The following is a 22,633-nucleotide window of genomic DNA, read 5'->3' on the forward strand; positions in this document are numbered from 1 at the left end:
ACTCTGTTTCAGAAATCAGATGGCCTTGGCTGAAAATTTCTCCTAATGCATAAAAAAGAACTTTAAATGTTCAAAAAATGGAAAGTCTTCATGGTGCCAATAAAGAGATGAATTTATTCATCTGGGCTAAGGTACAGGACATTAACTTTCACAGATGCAGTTGTTCACCAGCAGTTCATGCTAAACCAACCTGAAAAGTGTTTGTCAACCCAGAGAAATAAGGCTGTGTGGGTCTAGCCCTAGAGTAGTGTTGCTTTTGGTAACAAATAGTGATAGGGGAATCCAAAAGTATCCAATAAGTACTTCTCTTAGGCAAGGTTGTATGCCTATTGGTTCTGCAACGGAAGGAATTGATCATTCTGATGAGATTATGTCACACTACGAAAAACGTGGCTTGCATCTGTATTAAATATGATCTGGAAAAATGGAAGAAATCATCTCACAGCTCCCCCACAGTGCAGTCTCAGAGATGTGAGCGAACACGTCTATTAGGAATAATATATAACAAGAGCTGAACCACTAGGCTCTCTAAATAAACTGTCTGCATATTTGGGAAAGGGAAAAATAAATGTGGTATGTTTGGCTCAAGGAATGAGCTCTGTTTTTCTTCTTTGTCAGAATTACCATTCAGTGATGCAGATGAACTGGACAGCCTTGGAGATGGGGTACATTTGCTGGCTCAAAATGGGAACAGCATGGAGTGGTTTAAGCCAAGAAGGAAAGCTTGGATCCATGCAACCAATTCAAGTCAGTCATAGTCTGAGAGAAATCCAGAGTTCAATGGAAACTTATAGGTCCTCTCTTTAATCTTTGACCCAATGCTGGAATTCTCTCTTCAGATGGCTAGAAGATGACCACCTAGCTTTCAGTTCAACCTTTTCCAGGCACAAGGAGCTCATTATTTGTGTGTAGCTCTATGTATAACCCACTGTGTATATTATTGCTGTCACTACCATGTGGATCATTACTTATTTGACAAAATTACAGCAATTGTTACAACTCTCAAAGAGAGACAAATCTGGGATGGTTGTGAAATTTCATTTCCTTACTCTTGTCAGAAGTTTTGCAGGAAACCATCTCACCATTGCTGAACTCTATGGAAACAGGTTGATACCAGAGGGGGCACCTAGAAGCTCTTCCCCTTATAAGCAGGAAGTCAGTCAGATAATCCCTACACCACTTCCCTTTTCATAGGAAGAGGGTTATAGGGGTAGGGTCCTCAACTATTAGAACATCTTTTGTGATGCATCCAGTAGTACTGCCTGAGTCAACTCTCTGCAGGATGAGAACCCAGAACGTTGTGTGTATTTCCTCTTAGAGCTAAACATTTTAGATTTATAATAACCTCCAATCCTCCAAATAGTCCTCTGAGGATAGACACTACACTTATCCCTCTTTTGAACAGGAGGAACCCAAGTCTAAGAGAAGATGACTGGTCATGGTAAAAACTGGGCCTTCTAGATAAAAGCATGTTCATAATTCTGTACATAGATGGCCACTACTGGTGGAGTGGACAAAGAAAAACTTTAAGTCAGCCAGGCCTGTGTTCCCCCCCTGGCTCTTCCCCTTACAGGGAGCAACAGTAGGTACTTTCTTAGCCTCTTGGAGTCTCAATGTCCTTGTCAATAAAATGGCAATAGTATTTCTTTATAGTTTTTCATGAGGGCTAAATGGTATCAGGTAGATATCACGGATGACAAACAGGATTTTTCCTATTGCCCTAGAGTGGGAGAGGAGAGTAGGACTCCAAACAGAGCATTAAAAAAAAAAAATTACAAATCCAATATTACATGGTGAGAACAACCAAAACAAATGCCAACAACTGGGCCTTTCTCCGTGCTTAGTAAGAAGTAGGCAAACATACCACCTATGATCAACCAGTTCTCCCTTTCCTCAAATTTAAGAAGGAAAATGACAGAAGATAAAGTGAGCATCATAAGAGATATGAGTAGTTGACCTAGTAGGAGGAGTGCTGCTGCTTTTTCTTTTTCATCCCAAAGCCAATGAGAGAGGCCTCAAGAGAATCAATGCCAAAGAATAGGATTACCTTCAAGGAGGAGAGACTGGCATCTCATTCCCTGCTTAGACAAATGCTTATGCAATGGAGTTTTGATCTACCCAGTGCCCCTTTCAGCAAGGAAGAAGAGGGTTAGAGGAAGATGGTAGTGTGGAGAATAGAGATTTCAAACAGGTTCATGCCCACCACTTGATGTAATAAGAACAGATGACTTTCCTGAGGATCAGAAGACTCCAGAGAAGGTGACTTGGAGTCACCTTGCCAGTGCCAGCCAGGAGAGCAACTCCACACTGGCATGGGGACCCTGGCTGCAAGAGGATGAGGTGTATTTCCAATGGTATTGCTGTAGTTGTATTTTATGGAGGAAAAAATGTAGGGTAGGAGTGGAATATACCAATTGTAAAACTGTGCAAGAACATACACATGAGCCCTACAAAAAAGTCTTTGTTTGGACACCTGCCACACAGACCAATCTGTGTCCTGAGGAGGAGTAGCAACATCTGATAGAAGATATAACTGCAGACCCAGTTAAATATAAATATTTTCCCTCACTTCTCCTAATCCCTTCCTCCTGTGGAGGCAGAACAAGATGGAGAGGAGGGAGAAGTATGAGGAATGAAAGTGTGGAAGCATCGATCACACCCCCTACACATACACATACACATACACCACATGGCTGTAGTCCCCTAGAAACATGAGTCAAATTTGAACTGATTGGTGAGGAGGGGTTGGTTAATCAGTTTGAAATTTAATGTTGTACTGACTGAATTTTTAAAAATTTAAAGTGATTAGAAAATTATAGCACTCATCAAAAAAGTTAATAGATGATAAAAATAGCACATCTGAGAGCAGTGACTGGAAAAAAATAATCTTTCATATGTATACCCAACTAACTTTAGACTATTACTGTTTTATCCAGTAACATATGTCAAATACTGGGCAAATAATATCTCAATAAATATTAGTTCTCTCTTCTCTTCACATTAGAACATGTATTTGTTTTCTTCTCTGATTATAACATGAAATATAATTCTATAGAGAACAAAACTGGAAAATACAGAAAAGCAAAATATGAAGAGCAAAATGAACATTAACTTTAACCCTCCTCCTACCTTTAGAAGCACTGTTGAGCAGCTCACTTAGGTAGTTATTCCTTAACCCACGTCTACTCCCTGATATTTCCATGTACTGGTCCTAGATTTGCCTTCTGGAGACACATGAACTTAGTCCCCACCTCCCTCCATATGACTCTCTCAATATGTAAAAAGAGATAGTTGTATTTTTTGCCCTCCTCCCTTTTTTTAACAGGTGAAACATTTTTTATTTCTTCCACCTTTCTAAATGTCTCCTGGTTTCCAGTCCTTTCCTATTCCAGTCAATCAACCTCTGAAGATGTCTTGCTATGCCAATGTCACTTTTTCAATATGACGCAGAACCAAACCAAGCCCCAAACTTGACACAGGCAGATTATTACCTCCTTCATTTGAATATGTTCTTACATTTCTGTCATTGAGTATAGCCAAAGAACACAAAGAGACCAGTTTGTCAAGTTGAAAATATTGCTTTCGTTAATGCTGACCTATTTTCTTCCTCAGAACTTCTCAGGGCAAAAGGAAGGATCTGGCTGCTTGATTCTGAGATTTTCCCAACTCAACAGAGAAGTTTTTGTCAGCCTCTTGAAAGAAATAGACATTCCTGACACCTAGGGGTAAAAATAAATTGTTGTGGAAATATATGCCAGTATAGTTAGAAGCTCTTTTTTTCTTCATTCATCCATTCATAAGTTGTGAATAAGAAGTGTAAATTCCAGAGGTTAGAGTTTGGTAAGAAGTACAGTTAATGCTCTTTCAAGCCTCCATCCACTACAGTACTCAGCTAGTAGTCATACTACGTACTAACTCCAATTTTATGTTTTTTTAAAATTTACTCTGCTCTTGGGGCTTCCCAGATCTTCCCAAGATGGAAAAATCAGAGAGAAACAGCAGTGCGGAAAACCTCCTACATAGGTCATGTGAGCTGAACTGTGTCCCCTCCCCAAATTTATATGTTAAAGTTCTAACCCCCAGTACCCATTTAAAGAGGTAATTAAGTTGAAATGATGTCACTGGGGTGGGCTCTAATCCAATATGACTAGTGTCCTTATAAGAAGAGGAGATTATGACACAGACACACATGGAAGAAAGACCACGTGAAGACACAGGGAGAAGACAGTCAGCTACAAGCCAAGGAGAGAGACCTCAGAAGAAACCAGTCCTCCCAACACTTTGATCTTGGACTTCTAGGCTCCAGAACTGTGAGAAATATATTTCTCTTTTTTAAGCCACCCAGTCTGCAGTACTTGTTATAGCAGCCCTAGCAGACTGATACAGTGAGGAAATGAATGTAGGTGAGAATATGAAGAGAGTGCAGAAGCCCTGTCAGCGAGAAAATGCCATTCACACATCCTCTCCCTTTTAACTTCCCCTCAGAGATCATGACACTGTCATAGGTTCCATTCAGACTCCATTTCTTTAAGAAGTATGTGTTTCCTTTTGTAGTCAACCTTTCTAACGTATCTTATAAGGATTATAAAAGCAGTTCCAAGCCACTGGATTCCTCCCTTGCTTGGACACCTTCCCTGCTGTGACTCCTAAGAAAGAAGGTCCCCATCAAGAGGGAGAGTAGGCATATACACTACTATATATAAAATAGACAACTAATAAGAACCGACTGTATAGCACAGGGAACTCTAGTCAATACTCTGTAATGACCTATATGGGAAAAGAATCTAAAAAAGAGTGGATATATGCATATGTATAACTGGTTCATTTTGCTGTACACCTGAAACTAATAAAACTCTGTAAATCAACTATACTCCAATAAAATTTTTTTAAAAAAGAGGGAGAGTTGGGGGGGTGGTGATCTGAGGGCAGGACACACAGAGAATCTAAATTAATTTGCATTCAAACAAACAAAAAACAAACAAAATGCATGTAGATACAGGGATAGCAGGAGTCATTTGTCCTTGAAGAAGAGTTTCAGACTTCAGAAGAATGCAAAGAAGAGGATGAAAAGTGAGCTACTGAAATCCTGAGACTAGGGTACTACAGATGTGTAAGCATCTCTCAAAAATCCCATTGTGTGTTGTTGCTAAATACTCCTCACCACTGAATTTTTAAGAAAATATAATACATAATTGTTAATTATTAGTAATAAATATTAGTATTAGTAGTAGTTGTGATGTTAATCAAAATATTAAAGATTGGTAAATTTCTACAATATTTTTAAAATTAGATATTTGTTTTATTTAGATGAATTGCTTTGCTCTAAATGGCATAAAAGTAGTCCAGCTTGTCTGAATTACATGCAAATACAGTGTTGGGAAAAAAATTCTATGTCATTCATTTTGGATTATGTATTTTATCTTGCTTGTCTTTTCTCTCTGAGTTTCACTATCTTGAAATGCCCGGGCTGTATGGAAATTCTGTGAGGTGAGGGAACTGAATTTACTTTGATTCATGTAAGTATCCGGGCACCTAAATCCTATCCAAATGCACTTACTGGTTTCACACTTAATTTACTCCACAGATAGTTATCAAGAACCTATGATGCTAGGCACAAAAACAAGATAAAAGTGCTCCCTGCCCTGATGCAGCTTAGAGTCTGGACTACGTGGAAGATGTATGGGGGAACAGTGCCCCCAAATGAGCATTCTTTGAAGAGAAATAATTTAGAATTTATAGACTATCATACACTTAATAGGTAACTTAATTCTCATAAAACTGCTGACATAGATACTTAACACCTCACCTGTAAGACAGAAATGCTGAAAGCCAAAAAGATTAAGTAGTTTGTACAACATCATACATCTGGTAAGAGGTAGGGCAGGTTTAGTGCTCATTGGCAATGTTCTTTGCAGTGCACCAACCTCTTTTCCTTGAGGGCAAAGTCTTTGTCTTATATGTTTTGAAATCCCTATTAGCCCATAGAAAATGGCCCAACAAAGAATAGGTTGAATTATTTGGGGTTGAATAATACCTTTGTTGATAAATTATTGGAGTTACTAGGGAGCAGTACCTTTTTTTCTAAGATTTCTCTTCTTTACCTGAATTTACTTCCTAGATGATATCATCCAATTCCATCACTTTAAACATATGATGCTAACTATAAATTTTTATTTCTAGCCCCAACTGAATTCTGAACTTACATAACTAACTGCTTACTTAACATCTCCCTGGGATGGTTAATAGACATCTCAAACCTAATATGTTGAAAGAGAGCTCTTGATTTCCCACTTAAAACCAGATTCACACCTTTCCTACCCTGTTCCCCACCTTAATATACACAGTTCAAGCCAAAGCTTGCCATCATCAGCTTCTCTTTTTCCATCCCATTCCATATCTAACATATTAGCAAATGCCTCAGGCTCCACCTTCAAAACATGTCTTGAATCCTGTAGCTTCTCACCATCCACTTCTATCTCCACTTTCTAGTCTAAGCCAGCGTTGCTCTCTCCTGGGTTGCAGTGATAGCTTCTTCACCTGTCAGTCAGCTTCTGTTCTCACCTTCCCAAGGTTTATTCTCCATTCCCCAGCGGAGTGTTCCTTTTAGCATAGGAAGTCAGGTCATGCCCCTTTCCTGCTCAGAATCTTCCCATGGATTTTCCATTATATGGACTAAAACAGTCTAAGAGGTAGGTACAATGGTTCCCTAACTCCTGGCTTCTTGTTGGACTTCATCTCCTACCACCATTTCCTTCATTCCCTCTTCTCTGGACACACTGGACTTCTTGCTACACTTAGAACACACAGGGATTCTCTCACCTCAGATGCTTTACATTTGCCTCTGACTGGTAACTAGTCCCCAGATTTTCACATGGCTCATTCCATGTAGGTTTCTGTTAAACACATGTTCTCAGAGATTATATACTATATTTCCTTGTGTGTATATGCATACAGTATAGTAGGAACATGATAAATGAACATATTAAATGCATTCAAATCGGACAATGTATGTAATGATCAAGACTGGATAAAATTGGAGTTCCTTTCTTTGTTTCAAGAAGTCTTCTCCCTTTGTACACTCTTGTGTGAACATTCACAATCACTCATTTGCCAGCTCCATTGCCACAGACAAGGCTCAAGGCTGCCAAGGAAACCACATATAACCTCACATCATCTAGTGTCTACGGCCTAGAAAGTGACAGGACATGTCACCCTGGACCCATTTGCCTTTCACATTTGCCTTCAGTTATAGTCAGCAGCCATGGGAGCATGGAAAAACTTGTTATCGCTCTGAAATAAAAATGATTCTCGATGTAAGGTCAGAAGGAGGATATGTTGTTTGGAAAGAAAAAGTTTCTTGCACAAAGTGCCCAAGTCAGACCGAGGCTGAGCCACATGCTGCAAGGTGATGTCAAAGGAGCCAGCTCTTGCCCACGACCTAACCCCACTGAAGTCAGAGTTACCTTCAGCCAAACCACCGAGAATCAAAGTTACCTTCCAGCATTTGGACAAGTTCCCAGCCTAGCCAGTTACATAAGAAAGGCTGCTTTGCTGTCAGTCCTCCAGAAATGAACTGGAGAAAGACTGGGCTCGGTGTGGACACATTTCTCCTCCTCTGTCGTCTCCAAGTTGTTGTGAGAGCCATATGTGGCTGGGCTGGGACCATGTTCTGGTCACAATTAATTTACCCTTACTTCACAAGTTTGCAGTTCACAGTTTACAAGGCAATATAATTTATTCTTGGTTCACAGCTTTCTTTTCTCTAAACACAGGGGTGGGGTTAATTAAGAAATGTACCCAAGGGCAATTTTTTTTTAATGTAAGGGTAATTTGGCTTCACTTTTAATGTAGACTTTGGAGCCAGAGAGTCCTGGGTTTGAGTGTCTGCCTCTGAACTTAAGAGCTAGGGGACTTTGGGCTTGTCACTTCACTTCCCCAACCTCAATTGACTCATCAGCAACACGGGGTTATCGTGAGTATTGAATGAGGAAGTATATGCAGGATGCCAGACAAACTATTCGCACATATCAAGCCCTAAATAAGTATCATTTATTTATCATTTAACACAATTTTTATCTATCACCTACTATGAGCCAGGAATTATTGGGAGCTAAGACATGGCAGTAAATTAGACAAGGACTTTTTCACAGTGTGCTTTAAATTATAGAAAGGAAGACAGACAATAAACAGCAAAAACTAAACACAGATTATGTATATCATTAACCCTTAGTCATACACTAAGATGAAGGCACCATATGTTCACATATGAACATACAAATGCACACTCAGAGAACTTACTCCCCACTGTGTTCTTATTGCTCCCTTTTACATGAAACTAGATGTTAGGATTGCCTTATAGGTTATGATAGTAATGTGCATTTTTTTATTCTTTTACTCAAACCATCATTTTGAGGACATACTATATGCTAGGTACAATGTTGGATGTTAGGAAAAAATACAAAAGGTAATAAGAAATATTCTTCCCATCAATTTGATCATGAATTTGTTGTAGAAATAGACCACTAAACACATAATTGCAATACTATTGATTACTTATTCTGTGGAATGTTCAAATACTCTGGCCATCTAGAAAGTCGGGAAAGAAAGCAAAGAACACCATCTCCTGTGGCCTAAAGAAGGCTTCCCTAAGAGATTTAAATTGTGTGGAGTAACTCAGACTTAAACAGGTGAATAAATAGGAAAGAACTTTCCAGGCATGGAGAATATTTTATACAAATAACATAGAAAATAGTTTAATATGACTGAATACTAGGGAGTTTCTACCTAATTCAACATACCATTCCAAGCAATGTGCTGCCAATGAGAAACAAGATCAGTGCCAGAGGCCAATATACACAAAGAAAATTTTGATATAGGAAGTAAGTGCCATAATGTAAGTAGTTCAGAGAACGAGTGGGTTTCCATAAGAATCTAAGATGAGAATGAGAATTTATACGAAAAAGTGGGTGTGGGCTGGAGAAAGAGCTTTCAAAACAGCTGGACTAACCCATATAAGTGTTAGGTGGGATACTTTAACAAATTCTAGGAACTTCCAGTAATTTGTTATGGCTAGAAAGAACTCATCCTTCTGAACTCAAATACCACTTTCTTAAGAAGGCCTTCCCTGGGCTCCCAGGCAAGATCAGATTTTCTCCCTGCAGTCTCAGGTAGAAAGTAAACTCCATGAGGGTCAGGATTCTGTCACTCTTCTTCAGTAATATTCTCCATTGCCTCTCACTGTGCCTGGCACAGAATAAGCCTTCAATAAATACTGATTGAAAGAATGATTTCAAAGAAGAGGATTGGAAAGAAATGAGGCTAAAGTGTCAAACTGATAGCAGATAGGCTTATATTTCACACGAAGAATTTGAAATCCTAGATCAGAGGTATCCAAACTTTTGTTTAATCGGTTACCCTCATGAGTCAATGCTTTTGGGCACTCATTCCCAATATATGCATATTCAATGTATAAACTTAACATGTATTGCTCTGATAGATTATGTACATTATAAAATATGCAAAAAGGAAATAAGAAAGTTATGAAAAATAAAGAGAAATAGATATTCTAACACATCCTTCTTGTCTCTTGTTACCATATTATACATCCATCCGCAGGGTATTCACATCCATTTGGAAAATACTAGGGCATGGGAAGCCTAGAACCACTTCAAGTAGAATAATACAACCAAATTTGCATTTTAGAATGCCATTGTAATTAATCAGGTAATTCAGCCTCTTGTAGTGCTCCAAAAACTTCCCCTCTCTGACACTCAGCCCTAAAATCCATAACCTGACGCCTAGGTGCTCAAAACATAGAAACAAATACTAGCTATTAGGGCAAGCTTAATACATCACTTCTCCCCTCCAGGTTTTTAGTCTTTCATGAACAGATACAAAGAATAAAGTAAGGATTGAAGTAGAGTTAGTTTTATTACTAGTAAAGTTAAATTGAAGAATTATGATAAGGTCTCCTACCCCCATACTGAATATACAAATCAGAACACATGAGAAGCTGACTTTACAAAGTAGTTGTAGCTGGCTGTGATGAAGCAAAGATCAGCCTCTGTTTGATCCTTTGATAATATGGAGAGTTAAAGCACAGCAACCCACTCTGTGTAGGACCAGGTGGTTCAAAAGAATGAGAGAGAGATGGGCCAACACTGCTGAAATGCCATTTCGGTGACTTTGCTTCTACTTATCAGAGTTGTTAGGTTTTTGCCACTTCTCCAATTAGATAAATCAGTCCTCATGTCCTGGGGAAAACAAGTGAGAGGATGGAGAAAGAAACTGGAATTATTCTTTATGGGCCCATCTCCTCCCGACAGTGAAGAACAGTAATCCCCAAATGATAACAGGAAGACAAATAAATAGGGTGACACTTAGCAAGGAAGAAAACTCAAACAACTGGAGATTAATGTGAAAATCAAGAAAATTCTAGGCTTTTATCTTCAGCTCCTTCACTAATGACATGTGCTGCAATGGGCAAATCATTCCCCTCTCTGGGCTGCACTTTCTCCATCTGTAAAATAAGAGGTAATAGCAGATGATCTCCAAGGACCCTTGTAACTCTGACATTTTATGGTTTCTATAAGGTATTCAGAAATTATTCTTGAACTGCCTTTTTCAAAAAGCAATAAAACTTAATATAATATTTTAAAGTCCACTATTCAAATACTAATGGACTTAAATGACAAGGGTGTTAAGAAGAACTAAATGAAAAGCCTGAGCTTTCTGACCTAATCAATCAGCATAAATGGGTGGCAGGAAGGAGTGCAGAGGATGGAATCCTGAACATTAACAGGAAAATTGACTTTTGAGTTAAAGAGTGAATCATCAAGAATTTACCAGTTGTGAAAGGTCCAGTGTTAGGGATCATTTGACACCAGCTTGAGGCAGGGCAGGACAAAGGTTCCCATGGGCAGATAGTGATGAAAAACAAGGATGAGCAAATTAGGTCATAGAGGGCAACGAGCTGGGGATGCTCTATGATGTGAGGGGCAGAATATACAGAGAGCACCACAGTCCAAAAAGGGAGATCACTGTGCAGCTGCTCGGACAAGGGGGGCAGGCTCTCAGAATGTGGGAAAACTTCCAAAGATGGACAAATTTGTCCTGGTGAAATTTTTCTTCATCTGTTGGCTGCTTTAAATTAGCTGCCCCACATATGGTACAGATTTTCAATGCCTATTTTATGAAGACTAATATATATATTACATGTATAACATATATATATATATATATATCCAATACTAATGTATATATATACTATATATATAGTATTTATATTTATAAATGTAAATTATTGACTGTTACTCACATATTTGTCTGTTCTAGCATTAATATCACAATGCACAATATTTTAATTATTGTAGCTTTGAAGCATTTTACACTTAGAGATTGCATTCTTCTTTATGTCACAGGATAACAGAAAACTGCCTACAGCAGCTTAATGAAATGAGAAATTTAGTGTGCTCACAAAACAGGAAACCAAAAGTTCAAGAGTCCAGGCTGATATGGCCCTTGTTCACATCAAGAACAGAGCCTTCCCATTTTTTGCTCAACTATCCTGAGTATAGTTTTCATCCTCATGTTTTATTACCTCATGGTTGCAAGATGATTGCTTCACTCCCAGCATTACATTTGTATTCCAGACTAAAATGAGAAGGAAGGCAAAGAGAAGAAGGCATGTATGGAGTTGAGCATGCTTTCTTTTAATGAGCTTTCCCCAAATCCCTGCCTTGTGATATTAGTATGTACAGTAATTAATACATGGCCACTTCTAACTGCAAGAGAGGTTAGCAAATGTGTTTTATTATCTGAGCACATTGCCTTGAGAGATGGTAACCTTAGTAAAAGTAAAAGAAAATTCAATGTTAATTAGGCAATTAATCCAATTTGCCTAAGTGCATATATACAATTAATTTTGTGTGTTTTAATTATATGTATTGTTTTCAAAAAAATTCTGACATTTTGTGCAACAATTCTTCAGGAGAAACTTTTAAATAGATATTAATTAATTTAGTTATAATTAATAACTTTACAAAATTGAATAAATGCCTCTCCATTTATTCAGTTCTGCTTGAATAGCCTTATTAAAATTTTATAATTTTCTTCATATGGCTCTCACATTTTTTTTGCTAGGTTAATTCCTTGGTATTGTAGAATCTATTTAGCTATTTGATTTTTTAATGTAATGTGTTTTTTCCCAAATTGTTTTTAATTGTTTCATTGATAGTAGGAAACTTGTGATTTTTGTTTATTAATCACATATCAAGCTAACTTACTGAACTCCTTTATTACTTTTAATAAATTTTCAGTTGACTCACTTAAATTTGTACATATAAATAATCATATTATCTACAGTTAATAAAAGTCAAACATCTTTTTACTTTTTCTTGTCTTATTACTTTGTCTCAGGACTGAAGGGAGAAGCTTGCTAAAATAATTTATCATGACTGTGTTAAGTTTTATCAAATGCTTTCCAGGTGTCCTTTAAAATATGATAATTTGGTTATTTCTTTTTAAATTGTTTAATGGAGTGAGATACATTTTAAAACATTTTTAGGGTGTGAACAATCCTTTCATTTCTGTGGTGAACCCTACTTGCTGCTGTTATTGTTATTAAAGTGCTTAATTTGATATCCTAATAGCTTGTTCAGTATTACTCTACCTATGTTCATAAAAAAGTTTGCCCTAACTTTTTCTCTTTTGTTTTATCTATTTTTATTAATTTTTGGTATCAGAATTTTACTAGGCTCATAAAACAAGTTGGTAAGTTTTATATCTTTTTATATAATCTTAAAATTTTATGTAATATAGGAAATATTTAATCATTGAATGTTTATTAGGAGTTGTAATAAAAACTTATATGTTTGGTGCCTGTTTTAGAAATAGTTTAAGATTTCTCATCATTTCAGGTTGGTTATTTTTAATTTTACTTTTAAATCAATGTTATTGAGGTATAATTTTAAAATAATAAATTACAACACTTTAAGTGTACACGGTGATGAGACTGACAAATGAAAAATCCCATGTAACTACTTGTTCTCTAAGATACAGGACGTTTACATCATCCCAAGAAATGTTCTCAAGATACTTTGTACTCAACGCCTCTACCTCAAGCCCTAGGTAAACCACATATCTACTTTCTGTCACTATAAATTAGTTTTGCTCATTCTAGAACTTCATATAAATGAAACCTCACTGTATGTGCCCTGGATTCTTCTGCTCAGCATAATTGTTTTGAGAATCATTAATACTATTGCATGAATCAGTAGTTTGTTCCTTTTAATTGCTGAGTAATATTCTAGTGTATGAATAGAACTGTCTTCCCATTTATCTGATGAAGATATTTAGAATGTTTTCAGTCTGGAGGTATTATGAATAAAACTGCTATGAACATTTTTGTACAAGTGTTTTTGTGAGCAAAATGTTTTTATTTACCTTTAGAAACTAGTTAGTTTTAGAATTACTGGGACAAGTAGTAGTGTCTGTTTATTAAAAAAAAAAAAACTGCTAAACTTTCTTCCAAAGTACTTACAACATTTTCAATCCCAGTATTAATCCATGAAAGTTCCAGTTGCTCTAAATCCTCAATAAAACTTAGTTTTGTAATATATTTTAATTGTGGCCATCTTAGTAGATATATAGTTTTATCTCATTGTGCCTTTAATATGCATTTCCCTGATAACTAATGACCTCAAGCAGCTTACATGTACCTATTGACCACCCATATATCTTCTTTTGTGATATGTCTGTTTAAATTTTTTGCTCAGTTTTGAATTGGGCTATTTATCTTTTGATTATTAAGTTGTAAGAGTTCTCTTTCTATTTTGGATACAAGGTTTTTGCCAAATATAAGATTTGCAAATATTTTCTCTCGGTCTGCAGTTTAACACTTCATTTTCTCATTGGTATCTTTCTAAGATCAGAAAACTTTCATTTTGATTAAGTCTAATTTGTTAATTTTTTCTTAATAGGTAGTGCTTTTTAGGCCCTTTCTAAGAGATCTTTGTTCAGTTCAGTGTCACAATGAAACCTACCACACTGGTCTCCTTGCTCCTTCAAGATGCATAATTTACTCTCACCTCTGGACATCTACAGCTGCTATTTTACCTGCCTGATGTATGGAATACTCTTCTCCTAGAACTTTGCATAGTTTATTTCCTCATTTCAATAGACTTTCTGCTCAATGTCACCTCCTGGGGGAAACTCACTCCCTCCTGAGTTACTCTATTTTTTTCTATGTTTAATTCTAGAAGTTTTATAGTTTTAGTTCTTACATTTAGGTCTATGATCCATTTTGAGTTAATTTTTTATACGGTATAAGGGTAACATCTAAAATTTTTGCATGTGTATATCCAAGTGTCAGCACCATTTGCTGAAAAGATCATAGAATTGCTTTGCCATCTTTGTCAAAAATTAGTTAACCATAAATATAAGGGTACAGTTCTGAACTCTAAATTCTGCTCCATTGATCTATATTCTAACCTTTCTCCAGTACCACATGGTCTTGGTTATTGTAGTTTAATAGTAAATTTTGTAATTGGAAAGTATGAGTCTCTTACCTTTGCTCTCCTTTGCATTTCCACAAAAGTTTTAGACAGAGAGAAAAAAAAAAAAACAAGTTTAAGGATTTTGCCAGGCATTAAAGTGAATCTGTAAATCAATCTGAGGAGAAATGCTATCTTAACAATATTGTCTACCAACCCATGAACATCTCACTTTCTTTAGATCTTCTTTAATTTTTTTCAACAGTGTTTTCTAGTTTGCAGCATACGAGCCTGACACATCTTTTGCTAAATATATTCTTAAGTATTTTGTTCTTTGTAATGCCATTATGAATGTAACTTTTTAATTTCATTTTCAGAAAATTCATTGACAACATACAAAAACTCAATTGTTTTTTGTAGATTCCTTAAGATTTTCTACATGCAGAGTTGTGTCCTTTGCAAATAAAGACAGTTTTACAACTTCTCTCTCAATCCATATGCCTCCAATTTTATACAGTATCTATAATGTATGTACGTACATATTAATATATTACCTTGTGCCAGGTGGAAACTCCAGTACAATGTAAAAGTGGTGAGAGCAGAAATCCTTGCCTTGTGCGTGATCTTTAGAGGGATGCACATATATTTTATATAACATAGATGACTTTCCCTTTGTTTTAAATAAACCCCTTGGGAACAACCGTAAACCTCAGATAAAGTGAAAAATCAAAGTTTGATTTTCCAAAAGTGTTTCTGAAACCAACCAACCAATGAACAAAATGTATTTTTGTTTGTGTGCTTTCTCTACCTAATCCAGCTTGACCTCCAGGAGCCATTTTAGTTCAAGCTTCATGAGACAGCTGCAGAGCTCAGACCCCCTCCATCAGGTCCCCACCAGACACAATGGCAAAGAGGAAGGGAGATGGCAGTGATCTCAGGATTTCTCTCCGGGCCCTCATGGACACATAGCCAGGGCTCACATGAATGAACACTGCAAGGTAGGAAAAGAAAACAAGATAAAGCGGGAATGGTGCTGATGTGTTTCAAACTGTCACAAGATACTTCTGCAACAGTGATTTTACCCTATATCAATGAACGGTAGCTCCTGATATTATTGACTTGGTCAAAAAGTTCGTTTGGGTTTTCCATAAAATGTTACAAAAAACCCAAACGAACTTTTTGGCCATCCCAATACTCTATTATCATTAATCTTACCACTATTATTTTGTGTTCGGACTACACTCTGTTCTCTACAAAAGGGCTTGATTATTCACATTTTTCTAATGAAAAAACCCATTCGAATAAAATCCATTATGAGTTTAACCAGTGACAAAAATGTACAAATCTGTTGACAATTAGGACTGCGTGTCTCCTGTGTGCTGTTCCCCAGCCACAGAAGTGACTAGTGACCAAGGAGAATGCAGGGAGTACAGAAGCTGTGAAGCCTCAGCTCCATGGGCTGGGGTGACCCCTCCCCCCTCCATCCCCAGCTGTGTGCTGACAAAGCTGTCATTAGTTAGGGGAGCTTGGAATCCCAAGTGCAAGGACCTTATGCTGTGCTCGAGAGATGGGAAATCACTCCTGTCAGCTGGGGGAGGGTGGGCGTGGAGAGCCAAGTGAGTGGGAAGGGGGAGGGGTGTGTGTCCTGCTGTATCCTTCGTCATCTTCCCTGTAAGAAATTGCAGGAAGCTGCTCTGAGAATCACCGCACAGGCCCCCTCTGCAATGACAAAGAGATCACCTTGAGATGAGGGCATTCTTGGGTGTGAATGCTCTTTAATTCCTTGCCAGGCAGTCACAGTTTATTGAAGATGGGTTTGTAAAGTAGCGCTTGGCCAAGGAGAGATTGGCACAAGAGAAACGGAGACAGCTAATTCTCAGGGGGTCGTCTTTGGCAAAATCCACTATTGAGGCCTCATGCTACTTGTGCTCATAGCTGCCGAGAACCAAGAGTGCCATCTGCAAACTGTGATTCATAAACACTCTGTCAGTCTGCCATCTACACCGACATCATAAAATAACAAGAAGCAGCATTGTAATAAAGAGGGGAGGTTTGTGGCCTACCAATTAAATGCATCTAATTTATTTCTCTTACAGCTGAGGCTTTATTTATTAGTAAACAGCTGCATTTGTTACACTTTTTACTCAAAACGTGCCAACTGGCACTTTGGATGATCCATTAATCCTAAATAATCATCTATGTATTCATAGATCCTGGATATAGAGGTCTATATGTATAAGAAGGTTATTAAAAAGCTGAAGCCAACCTTGCCAGTCAGCTGGAGGGTGTAGTCCTGGGCATCAGGCTGGGTGAGTTAATGTGACATGAAGTCTGTGGATATGAATGAATTCTGGCTGAGTTTTTGGAAAGATTTTGCACGTGGCTTTTTTCTCCCTTTTCCCCAAGTACATGTAGGGAAATGTGTATGTTAATTTTCTGCAGTTGAGTGTTGCCTACATTCTTGTCGAAGTCGAATTAGCTTGAGACTACCAGCATCAGATTATAGGGTTACCTGCTTTTAATTGTGTCTGGGAGGAGGTGGGATAAGCGGGAAAAGTGTAGTCCCTCAACACCTGAACTTTCACTGACCCTGCTAACTGGAGTGTGCTTGTAAGGTTAGAGTTCCACTATTTTGGCAAAAGTGATGCCAATACACACACACACACACACACACACACACACACCTCCTTTTATTTAAAAATGGCTGTGGTATATGTGGAAAAGATCCAATCTAAGCCAGTTTTTGTTTGTTTCCTTGATACTTGGGAAAAGCAGGTTACTGAGAATCATTGCAAGGGAGAAAAATTGCATCATGCAAAAGCTAACCATTTCGCTGGGCCACCTGTAAAGGGAACTGATTTGTTGAACAACAACTTAGACTTATCCACGGATTATATAAATAACATTTAGTTCCACCAGTTTTTCATTCCGGTGGATTTACATTGAAATATGTCATTGGGGGAAATATTTTCATCTTTAGAAAGGGCTGGTAATCCTTCTGAATATTATGTTTTGTTTTTATTTTCTGGGAAGTAATTGTAAGTATAAGCTATGCAGAAAGGTATAAATGACCAACTTTGGCCTACTTTAAACTCAATTAAATTAGAAGCCCTCTATAATGTGACATTGCATTTATGGTTGCTTAAGTTATGTGGCTGTGTGAGGGCCACCAAATAATACCTGCAGACCAATATTCCATGATGCGCTTTAGAATAAACAAACATGGATGAAAATTCTCAAACTTTAGTTTTCTCTTTTGATTTTCATTTTTCCATGGTGACATCCATTGACTTGGGCTGGGCAAGCTGTGTAAATTCAATTGAAAAGTGAAGAGGAAATAAATAAAGAGGAGATGGTTGAAAGGATCAGCATACAATTTATGAAGTTTTAAATATTTATATCTCTCTTCTTTTCCTTTACCAAAAAAAAAAATAATAATCCTTACATATGGCCTTTTTCATGGACCCATACTAATGAGATCATTACAAGTTATATGTTGAAACTCTGTCTAGTAACCGTCGGATAATCATCAACTAGGTATCCACATGTTTATTGGTTAGAAAATAGCTACCAGTCAAATGTGCTCTGTTGTTTCCAAAGCTGGTTCACAGTGAAAACATGGGGTTTTGAGCCAGACTATCTGGATCCAAATTCCCAATCCATCCCTTATTTGCTGTGGGATCTTGGGTAAGTTACTTAGCCATTCTAAGCCTCAGTTTCTTCAACTTTGGAATGTGGCTAATCCCAGTTCCCATTTCAGAGGATTATTATATGTTTGGATGAGCTAATTCACATAAAATGTTTAGTATAGTGCCTAGCAAGTATAAGCCATCAATAAATTTCAAATTTAAAAAGAAGCAAATCTCTGTAGAAGAAATCTCTGTATAAGAATGGTACGATCTTTCTGAGGTCCCACACATCTGACAGTTTTAAGTATTCCGCTGAATGCTAATGTCAGCAGAGTAGTGGGTTACTTTTCACAAGTCTCTTAGCTGACAGTCTCTTCAACACAGTCATGTGCTGAGGTGGGCCAGTTTGTGCCCATCTCTTCCCAATTCCATGTATAACAATGTCTATGTTCAGTGTTACTGCAATGGCAGCTTGAAATCAGCTAAGGTGGGATTATTTACACCACAGAAATCAACAAATTCTACAAATCAGGGCTCCCCCGTTCCCAACTGGTATTCAATATTTATCAGCTTGTCCTCCCTATAGAGAAGATGGGTCCCTTAAATAAAGTTACTGTGCAGCCGATTAGTAAAATCCATGTAAGGGTTTTTACCAAGGATAAATCTTAATGTCTTCAACTCATAGCTTCATTACTCTCAGTTTGCACATACAACTAACAAGTCGCATTATTTAATGTCTTGTTTGACAGCACACTAGAAGTAGCAAATTAAAAGATACGAGGAAGATGGCAAAAAGGAAGCAGACAAACATCTGACTGACACGAACATTCAAAGACATACACAGTCTGAGTTTGGTTGCTCTAGTAAAGAAGGAGCCCAGTGTAGCCTAAAGTTCTCTACTCTCAACACTTCAGAACTTCAGTGCTCATAATCAGCTCCTTGAATTATCAAGGAAATAATAAGGTATGTCTCTTTATTATAATATGATTGCTTCCTCTGATAGGTTAGTTGAAATATATTCAGTCATTGTCTAGAAGTCAGACTGTTAATGCTGAATGGGATCTTGAGGACCATCAAATCTTTCAGCCACAGAACAATATTTCAGTTGGTCTACCAGACGTAAGCCAAACAACTGGAGGAGGGCAGCTCCAGTTGGGAATAGCATGGATGTTTTGTAGTCCTACCCTTTCCCCATGAAGTGTGACCATCATCAAGTCCCTTCTGTGGAGGTCTTGGGGCACTTCAGAGTACAGGCTGAGAACCACTGAAAGAGAACACCCCTCTTCATTTTCTAGGCTTATGGATGAGAAGATGAGCTTACCTAAATCAACCACAAAGTATTAGGGAAACAAGAATAGCTCAACTCTTGCTCTGGGGAAGAAACTGCATGACATGAGATGTCTGGAGTGAAGACAGGAGTTTAAAATATTTACATAATTATATAAATAATGTCATTAAGCTTTGAAAAATAGTTTAAGCTATTGATAACATTAAGACCTACCATTTATTTGTCACTTGCTATATGTCAGACAATATGTCAAGCATTTAATCTTCAGGAATTCTATGTGATAACTACCATCTTAAATCCCATTTTACAGATGAGCAATCCAAGGCTTGGAAAGGTTAAGAAACTCTCCTGAGGTCACTCAGCTGGTAAGTAGCCAGCTGCTCAGAGTGACTTAGAAGTCTATGCCCCAAAATGCAATACTCATTTGTTTCCCCAATATGCCACATTAACAAAGTATCAAGTCCTAGAAAGCGAAATGCTAAGATCAACAGATCTGGAGGGACCAGAGACAGTACTGTCAGAGTACAGAACTAGGGCACAGAGTTGGCAAGACAAGAGTGAGCTAGGACATTGGGATCAAATGAGAAAGCTAGGAATGTGACTTGCTTTTATGCACTAGAAAGAGCAAGATACATATGCAGATCAGCTGCGCTTAAAGAATCTGGATTTGGATGGGCAGTTTGGGGCAGAATTTCCAAAAGAAGTTAAGTGAGTTTACTAGGATCACATGGCCCTTTAGCAGTCCAAGTCCATTTGCTTTTAAATTGTATTATAACTTAGGAAAGAGTCCCCTTGAAATTAATGTGATAATATTAAAGTGCTTTGGCACCAAAAAGACTTAACTTCACTAACAAGGAAAATTAATTTTTGTGAATTTCATAAAGCCAAGTAATTGAAATAATGCTTTGCTATATATGGAATACAGATTCAAGTGTATGTCACTAAATAATTTGGATATCCAGGCCATAGAAATCAATGTTTATGAGTCCTTTGCTTCAATTTTGGTCTATGCTTAACATTACCTGTCTTGTAAGACTAGGAACAGAGGATCAGGAAAAGATGATGAGAGAGACATCCTCCTAGTCCAAACTAGAGGACAGAGTAGAGGCAGAACTACCCTTAATCGCTACCAAACAGTCATCCCATTTCTACTATCAAAACATGAAACAACTGAGTCAAGGAACAAACTGAATTAGACATACCCTCCACACATCCAACAACCAGAAATGCAGTTGGCCATGAAGATTTTGCTTCTTTCCAAGAGCCCCATTTTAATCTTCTGTATGGTGTTTGGTGACCAGACTAACAGGTACAGATAAAACTAAGAGTGTTCATTTGCTCTTTTGTCTATGCCCTCCCGGACCCTCCCTTTTGCTGAAAAATCATTTTGTTTCCATCTACTGCCCTTTAGGTTTGATGGGGCAGATGTGAGTACGATTCATAAAATTGAGCAGATTATTTCTCCCTTCTCATCTCACAATTCAATGATCATCATTAAGTCCCTGAAAGCCCACAGTGCCAGCAATATTGGTCCAATAAGTAAAGCCACACTTCCTAAACAGATGGGAATGATGTTTCTTTGCCACTGGGTGAAATTGCTTTAAAAAGCATCGGCAACAAACATAGGGAGGGAGAGCTGAACCATTGCTGCTGGAGGTCTGGCCCCATGTAATACTCGCCACTTAAAAATCCAGTATTGCATTTGCTTCATTATAGTACTTTGTCCATCAGCTCATTAATAAATGCAACGCCCCCTTCGACTCTGCTCCCTCCCTGCACACACTGTGAATACGCACACACGTGCTCACACACATGCACTCGCAGCACTTAATCAAATGTACTTATACAAGAGGAGCATATCAAAAGTTGGTTCTTAGAGTTAGTAAGCAGAGAGAAAAGTGCTTGTCTTTCCAAGTAAATCCTATTTTAATTACTTATATTTCTTTTACAAATGTGTGTCATGCCTCTGGTTAAATGTTCTTACTCTTTAAAATGAGCTCGTGTCACTAGAGAGAACAATGACAGTAATCTTTCGGCAAACCTTTTGCAAGGGAGTTCTCCTTTAAAATCCTATGTACTTTCCTTTGTTTCTCTGACCCAGTAATTCTCCCTATTATTAATATTCATCTTTCATAAGATTTCTTATTGTCTTTGTGTATCTTGGTCTCCCTTTCTCTTCTCTCCAAGCCCCCAACCTCCATGCCCCTTCTTCTTAGGTGACATTATCCTACTCACCAAACCTGTAACTTTAACAGAGGGTGACAGGGTGACCTTGACGACAGATGTTCTTATGGCAACAGATGGCACTGGCAAACCTGAGAAGCTGCTGTATGCTGTCTCCGTGCCACCTGTGCCTGGTCAGATTGAGTCCATCAATTATCCAGGCTGCCCCATTCCCTGCACAGCCAGTCAGATGGATTGGCCCAGAAGGTTTGCTGCGTGCATGACAATAGGCAAGGGGCCAGTGAGGAAGCAGTCAGGTGAGAGAGTTCCCTTCCTCCACTCTTCCACCCTCCCCACCTCAACCCCCCACCCTCGTTCACTCATATAGTTAATGACTTCAGTGAGCCACAGGGATTAAACTGGTTTTATCAGTGAGAGTTCACCAAATGCCCTTTAAGGATAGCGAGCCACAAGGTGGCTTACATGAAAACAAACCAATACCGCTATTGCTTTATCCGCAAAGGTATATTTCTATTGTCTAGTGATTCTGCCACATTAGAAAGCCATTCTAGGAATAGATCTGTAGTGTTTAATATGGTCTTTGCTTATCATCCTTTCAGTTTGGCTTCTCCTTCTACTTCCTGATTGCATCCTTGCTCCTATCCTCTTGTTTTGTTTCTCTGTGCCCATGTGGAACGAAATAAAGATGACTAGATAGAGGAAAAGTTAATAATAAAAATAATAGTAATTTCCTAACCTGTTACTATGTGAAAGAGGTACTTTGCTAGAGACTCTACAGTCACAAAATTACCACTACCACTGATAAAATTATTCCTGTTTTGTAGTTTAAAAAATTGAGTGTCAGAGAGACTCAGTAACATGCTGAAGGTCCCACAATTAACAAATAAAACAGTCAGGATTTGAACACAGGGTGGATGGGCTTTCCACTGCATAACAGTCCTTCTACCAACCAGGAAAATCCATGATCTGCTTGGCTAGAAATGAGTAATTTGGGAAGATGGGTTTGGGCCCCAACTCTCTTTCTTAACACAAGCATCTGG

Source organism: Monodon monoceros, unplaced genomic scaffold, assembly GCF_005190385.1.
Source record: "Monodon monoceros isolate NGI ecotype Baffin Bay Population unplaced genomic scaffold, NGI_Narwhal_1 Super_Scaffold_18, whole genome shotgun sequence".
NCBI lineage: Eukaryota > Metazoa > Chordata > Mammalia > Artiodactyla > Monodontidae > Monodon > Monodon monoceros.